Source organism: Cetorhinus maximus, chromosome 37 (assembly GCF_964194155.1).
Source record: "Cetorhinus maximus chromosome 37, sCetMax3.hap1.1, whole genome shotgun sequence".
Lineage (NCBI taxonomy): Eukaryota > Metazoa > Chordata > Chondrichthyes > Lamniformes > Cetorhinidae > Cetorhinus > Cetorhinus maximus.
Window position 1 is genome coordinate 3,915,200 of NC_135915.1, and position 7,916 is coordinate 3,923,115.

Below are 7,916 nucleotides of genomic sequence, written 5' to 3' on the forward strand. Positions count from 1 at the left end.
TCCAGCAGCAGTTACATCGCTTCGGTGGTCTCTCCAGCAGCAGTTACATCGCTGGTGTGGTCTCTCCAGCAGTAGCTACATCGCTGGTGTGGTCTCTCCAGCATCATTCACTTCACACGGGTTGTTTCTCCAGCAGTAGTTACATCGCTTGGATGAACTCTCCAGCTGCAGTCACATCGCTGAGGTGAACTCTACAGCGATATACAGCTGAAGGGGACCAGAAAAATGGCTAAAGCAAAGCTTTGCAGTCGGAGCGTGTGTGCAGGGCAAATGACAAGCATCCAGAGAAGGCTTCTCACACGAGGCTCGCACGCACTCGGGCAAAGACTGATCCCTCCCTGTTTGCACAACTTTCTGGGTGGTATAGACCCAGCCTGGGCTGCCCCCCTGAATATAGGTGGTGTGCTCACGAACAAAAAATAGGAAAAGCAATGAGAACACTCAAGCTCGTCGTGGAAAATCCCGACCTCTCTCTCAAACCCACACACACGCAAACACACAAACACACAGAAACAGGAAGCCAGACATATTTACTCGATTTCACAGTCTTAAATTGTCAAACACACTTTCTAAAACATATGCACTAACTTGTCTGCACACAGTCACAGTATCATGCACTCACATTCGCCCTCACAAGCTCAATCTCACACATAACCACTCACAGACACATTTTCACTCACGCAATCAAATCCCAAGCTCACTCAATCTGACACTGTCAAAAATTCACGCATTTTCTCTCACACAAACACACACACAGTATCATAGACTGACGTACACTCAGACTTTTCCACACAGTCAAACTCACGCACATTTTCACGAAATCACATGCTCACTCAAGTCCACACTGTCGACATCTCTATCTCTCTCACTCATACACGCACATACACAACATGCACACACACATAGACAGACACTGACAAGCACCAAATACCACATTTTTTCTCTCACGCACACAGACATTCACTCACTCCCTCACCCTCATTCACACAAGCACTCACAAATATTCTCAATGACACATTCACTCTCTCTCACACAAACACTCCCAGATTCAAATATTCCTTCAATAGCACACTGACAGAATGCCACACATTCTCTGTCTCCCTCACACACAAACTTTCATTCACACAGACTCACATGCATAGAGACAAACACCTACATGGACACACACACGGATTCTGTCATACAGTCACAATATCATACACTCAATGTCTCACACACATTGACACTCTCACTCTCTATCTCTCACAAGCAGGCACACACACAGATTAACATATTTACTCACACAACCTCACAAAACGCTCTCAGCTCTCTCACTTGTACACACTCAAATATCACATTCACACACAAACTCTTACAGAGAAGAACTCATGGGCATCAACAGGCATTCGCAAACATACATTCAGACAGACTCTCCCTCAACAACACTCTCACTCCCATGCACATTCACACATTCTCTCAAGCAGTCTGAATGTCACACACCCTTCTGTCCCACCACATACAGACGTTCATTCGCACAAACATGCACTCTCTCATGCAATTACAAACTCACTTTCACAAACTCAAAATGACACACTGTTAAGCAAACACCATTGATGCACTTATACGCACACACAAACACATACTTGCTGAATCACAAATACAAAAATTCAAAGTCACACTGACTCACACGCTCTCCCTCGCACACTCTCCATCTCACACATACACACACTCACATGCTCTCAGATACAAAGTAATATATTCGCAGCACACTATCACACGCACACAGATACACACTTGTTCAATCTCACACTGTGTGGTGTTTTTATGTGTGTGAATGTGTGCGTGATTATGTGTGTTCCATGTCGATGTGTTTTTTTTTGTGTGTGAGTGTTTTATGCACATAAATAACCCGAGCGTGAGGGACTGCCTCTCTATGTGTGTGTGTATGCGTGTGAAGGAGGATGTTTTCAGGTAGAAATTTAGCCATGATCTTATTGGGTGCCAGACAGGATCCAATGCCCGAAAGGCCTCTTTATTGTACCAATTATTAATTCATTACCCAATTTCAGGATTTCTTTATGTCCTAATTGGTGAGAGCAATGGCGGGGGCTGTTCCAGAAATCCCCCGCGGATAGGAAAGCCCTCTATCAGTGAGCAGGGCCGCACTGCACTCTGGGACAGTTAATCGACTGCACATGCGCAACAATATTGCCTGCTTAACAGGAAGCTGCTTCTCATTTTTCATTTCATTATTATCACTATTATTATTATTTAGTTCCTCGACGGGTCAGAGTTCCAGTTCCTTCTCCATTCTGAAGAGTCGCTTCTTCCTTTCTCTTTGTCGATTTAAAATAAATGTTTCCAATAAAACACTGAAGCCAGGAGGCCATTGCTACCGACGTGTGGCCGGGGTTCGACAAAGAGCAGCGGTCGAAGCAGCGTGTGTGCAAGACCTAACCCTGGGAGGACCAAAGAGAAACAGGAGGGCCAGGCCGAACTTTGAGCGGCAACTAGTGGTTGAGAGGGAAATGGCAGCAAGCGCAGTGTCCCTCTTCCCGCAGCCCAGTTCAGTTGGCAGAGGCAGGAGGAAATGTTTTCAAATATGAACTTCAGCTTCTAAACTCAACAACAAAATAACCATTCATGCTGCACAACAGATTTACACTTCATTACCCACACTATATCATCCCTTATCACATCAACTGCGGTGTGAGATAGTTTAAGTCGTTTTCTGTTGAAAGATTTCAGATATCAAGAGCTATTAATAGCTTAAGAAATAGGAGCAGGAGAAGGATACACGGGCCCACGAGCCTACTCCGCCATTTAATAAGGTCATCGCTGATCAGATTGTGCCCTTAACTCCAAACCTTTGCTCCATTTCCATATCCGTCCCCCCATTGCCCTCCGTTCCCTTGTCGATGAAAGCTCTGCCGAACTCAGCATTGAATATAATCAATGACCAGGATTCCACTGCTCAATGGGGAAGGGAATTAATCAGTCTGGGAGCAAAGAATTCCTCATCATCTCCATCATAAATTGCCTGACGCATATTCTTAAACTGCGCCACTAGTTCTGATTCCGGCACAAAGGGAATCATCCTCTCAGCAGCAACCCGTTCAAAGCCTCTCGGAATTATACTTGTTCCAAGGCGACTCTGAACTCCAATATGCACCAGTTCAAAGGGCTGAAAATTTGTTCCTGAGACAACGCCTTCATCACTGGAATCCGCATCTCTGAACTGCCTGCAGTGCAAGCATTACCCTCGGTTTGTCAGGAGACCAAAGTGAATAGAGAAGATTAGACGAGAATGGATTCAGCAATGAGGGACCTCCGTTAAGTGAATGCATTGGAGGAGCTGGCGTTGTTTATGGAGAAGTGAAGCTTGCGAGACTAGGTAGATGAGACCTGAATCTTGATTGATCGAGACAGAGTAGATAGTTATTCTTCACTTTGGCAGAAGGGGCAAGAATCAGATGACTACAGGGTAATTTGTTTGCCAAAGAAGCAAAGGTGAAATGAGGAAAACCCCACTTAACACGGTGATAAGATGGGATCTCGAATATTCGTCCGAGAAAGAGGTGGAGCAAAGTTTAATCATGGTTTCTGAGAGGAATTGGGAAGGGAAGCTGAAGGGAAAATATTTGCTGGGTTTCGGGGAAAGGGTGGACAAGTGGCAGTAGTGAGATAGCTCCTGCAGTGTACTTTCACTGGCTGGCAGTGCTGAATGCCCTCCTTCTGTACTGAAACCGTTCTATGATTCACACATAGAGCTGGGTATCAGTTATGCTGACTGCTCCGTTGCATCCCCTGTTTAAATCTGATTTCTGCTCCAACACATCCGTGCTCACTTTAAGGGCAAATGATTGATGACGGAAATTGAACCGCCCAAAGGGTGTGTTGAATGATCTCAGGAGTGAAGATTCCGCATCAAGCTTCACGTTCTAGTCGCCATATCTGGTATCAAGCTGCTGAAAGATTTAGCACCTGCCAGTTCTGGCATGGTCCCTTGCACTGTTGGAATAACATAGTCAGTGCTCTTTATTGTTTGAATTAGATCTTTGGGATCTCGCCATTTTGCCTTCTCTCTCACGGCATTTCAATTTACCAATCTCTAGGCTCGGTGACTTGGGAAATTATTTTCTTCTCTCTATCTCTTGCTGCTCAGTTTCAAGGTTCCTTTCAGCTCTATTGGTAATTTACATGTAGTATGAAACAATGATATTCTCTGGATCAATCATCATCTGATACTCAAAATATTCAGAGCATTCACATATCTTATCTAAACAATCTGGGTCCAACTGGACCAGATCTTTCTTCCATCTGCTTTGAGGACGCATTTTCAATGAATGTATCATTTTCAGTCCTCAGTTTCACCTCTTTCATTTCTTGATTTGCTGTGATCAGATACAGCTTTTTACAACTGCTCATTCCCCGGATAGCAGGTCCATCTGCTTCAGTGCCATATAAAATTCAATTAACGTCACTTCTGTTTGGTCCCGTTCACTTTGCTCGACCCCAGCTCTAAAATATCAGTTCCACCTTAAACCTTCTGCCTAAGATTCCTGGGTTTCATTGCCTCTTTCTTCGGGGAATAATTCGCTTTCAAACTTTCAGAAAATATTTCCTGGTTTTAGCCTGAACGCTTTAATATTTCTTTGTGCTCTGGCAGGTCTGAGTAGTTGTGTAAATTACTTCTGTCTAGGGAAATTTACGTCTTTCAATGTCATTCAATTTTTAGTTCCCATGTCTTATGTATCCTCAACCTCATCGCCATTTCCTAGGGAATGTGGTTTTGATTTCTTCTCTTCCTCATTCGCCCTGTTCCTCTGCCTCTGATACTTTGTTGACCGTGTTCTTTCTTTGCCCCCGTGCATCTGTTCCCAGTGATTGTCTTGTCCACAAGCTCTGCCTCCAAGTGTCTGTGGGCTCTGTTTGCCACCTGTTTCTGCAGGCAGGTACTACTGTGGGTCAACATTGTATCTCCGCACTGTCAGTCAAGATCATGACCACATTGGTCATATACATTTGGAGACATGGAAGGTTCTGGGAAACTATAATTTCCATCCACACTTCCCCGACGGTTTAAGGGTTGGAAAAGCTGGTGCTCAATGAAGAGGAAATGGCAGAAAATGTGGTCCAATATAACAACAATGCAAAAGCCTCAATTGCCGTGGTGGATCGACATTCCACCTGTTTTCTCTTCATTGACCACCAGATTTTCCAATCCATAAACTGTCAGGGAAGTGGGAATGGTAATTATTGTTTCCCAGAGTTTGGGAAGATGGACGTTCCTGCCAATCCGCTGAAGGAAACATGTCATTGTAAATCGATCTGAAGAAGTTGGAGTTGGAGGGAAGACGAAAAACTAGCTCCATGGAGACAGATTGTGGGAGTGGAGCCGACTGAGATGGTCACGGTTCCGTTGACAAGTTAAATAGGTCATTGTGACTTTTCAAGTGGTGGGTTATGGTAACGTGGGATGGCGATACCTTCGAATATACAAGTCATAAAATCATAGAGACCCACAGCACAGTTAAAGGCCCTTCGCACCACCGAGTCTGTGCTGGTCAAACAAGTACCTAACAATTCTATTCCCATTTTCAAGCTCTAGGCACATCGCCTTGTCATCCAGGGCATTGCAAGTGCACATCCAATACACTGCATAGATCTTATGAGTATTTCTGCCTCTACAACCCTTTCCGGCACTGAGGGCCAGATTCCCACCTCCCTCCGGGTGATACAAATTCTTCCTCACACCCCCTCGAAACCTCCTGCCCCGTAGATTAAATATATGCCCACTTCTTATTGATCTCTCCACCAAGGGGAAAAGTCCATTCCTGCCTACCCTATCTATACTCCTTATACTTCTATACACCTCAGTCATGACCCCACTCAATCACTTCTGCTGCAGGGAAATTAACCTCAGTCTATCCAATCTCTCTTCATAACTAAAACTCCATTCCAGGCACATCCTGTTAAATTTCGTCTGCACTCCCTACAGTACAACAACATCCTTTCTATTATGCAGACACGAGAACTGCATGCAATACTCAAGCTGTGGCCTAAAGAAGGTTTAATACAGTTCCAGCATAACCTCCCTGCTCTTATATTCTATTCCTTGGCTAATAAAGGCAATTATCCAATGTGCCACCTTAACCAACTTATCTACCTGCCCCGCTAACTCGGGGATCGGATGGACATGCACACCAAGGTCCCTCTGATCCTCGGTACGTCCCACCGTCCTTGCATTCATCATGCATTCCCGTGCCTTGTTTTCCTTCTCAAGTGCATCACCTCACATTTATACAGGTTAAATTCCTTATGCCACTGATAATCCCATCTGACCAGCCCGTCTCTATCCTACAGTTAGCTAAGGATATCCTCCTCACTATTTACCAACCCACCAATTTTCATGTCATCCACAAGCGGCCAGCTGGATGGGCTCAATAGTTTCTCAAAGACTTTGTGACACGGGAAAAACGGTGGAAACCTGTCCAAAGGTCTGGTTGCCCTCCGATTCGAGAATGAATCTGCAGTGAGTCAGAAACAACTGCAGGTGAGGCAAACTCCAAGCTCTGTAACCTCAAAGCAGGGGAATAAAGGAAGAGTATACACTGGTCACTGGCAGCAAGGCACTCACGGAAAAATGTAAGTTCCTAATTGTCCGCCCCTTCCCCCCCCAACCACCACACCCCCCCTCAACGCAGCCCCTACCCTCACACTGCCGCCCCCCAACAGCCATTGCTCGGTAACAACGAGAGGGAACCTCATCAGCAATGCTTTAGTTATCCTAGCTGAACGGGAACCCGTTGGCAGCCACTGCCCCATTGTTCCACCATAGATAAGATTTTAACAGATTCCATTCACCGACAACATGCTCATAGGCAAGCTGCCTTCCAGGTGGACTTGGGAGATTTTCAATGTCTCAGTCAGAGTCTGAAACGTGCCCAACGATCGGGGCACCTCCTGGTGCTGGAGTGAAGGAACACAGAAATGGCGCCCCAGGTTGCATGGCACACGTTGAAAGAGGTGAGTCTGAAAGCTTTGTGCTAATGCGATGGAGGCTGCAGTATAGCTGCGAGCAGCTAAAGACAGGCATCACAATTCAAATGCTTAGGAGGAAGAACGTCTTCCGATAGACGGCTGGGACTTGCCGTGGAGACTCGTGACATCTCCACCTCTGGAGAAGTGGGCTGGTGTGAGGTAGAGCCGCTTTATGAGGTAGGCAAGGCTGGTCCACAGCAAGATGGCTTCTCAAGCACTGGTGGGGTAGGGGGTTGTGGAATCTCCAGTTGGAGGGCTGCATGTGTCTGACACCATCGTGACTGTCCCAAATCAGGTAGAGGAAACGGCTCCGTGTGACGGTGCTAGTGAGTTAGCGCTTCCTGCGGGTGTGGTCTCGCCCATTCCACCGACTGAAATGCAGGTCAAATGGAGGAAGACGATTCACTGCTCAGCAACACGGAGGCACCCACAGCACATAGTGAGTTCCCAGCTGGAACCCGTGAAGAAACATCCCTAAAGGAAAAGTAGCGGAAATGCTGAAAATGATAGAAGCCTAACACTCCCTCCTTTAGACACAGAGACAAAGTATTGCATCAACAGTACTTTAACACATGTTTTATCAACATGGAGAGTGACTATCCACTGAAAATCATTTCCCCAGGTCACGAGAAATGTGGGGTATCGCAATCACTCAATGCACTCTCATACACACGCTGCTTTCCAGATGACATCGCAGGATTGTCAGTGCCTGTGAGACTTAGCAGATGAGGCAGTAATGTACCCGAAATGCCTGGGAACATCCTGGCGTAGGAGTGAAGTGACAAGAGCGCGGAATGTGTGGCACACGTAAACCCAGATTTGATCGTTTTTGTTGCTGGTGGTGGGTGGCCGGGATTGGTGCTTTGTGGGATGTGGATATGGCTGAAGCCAAC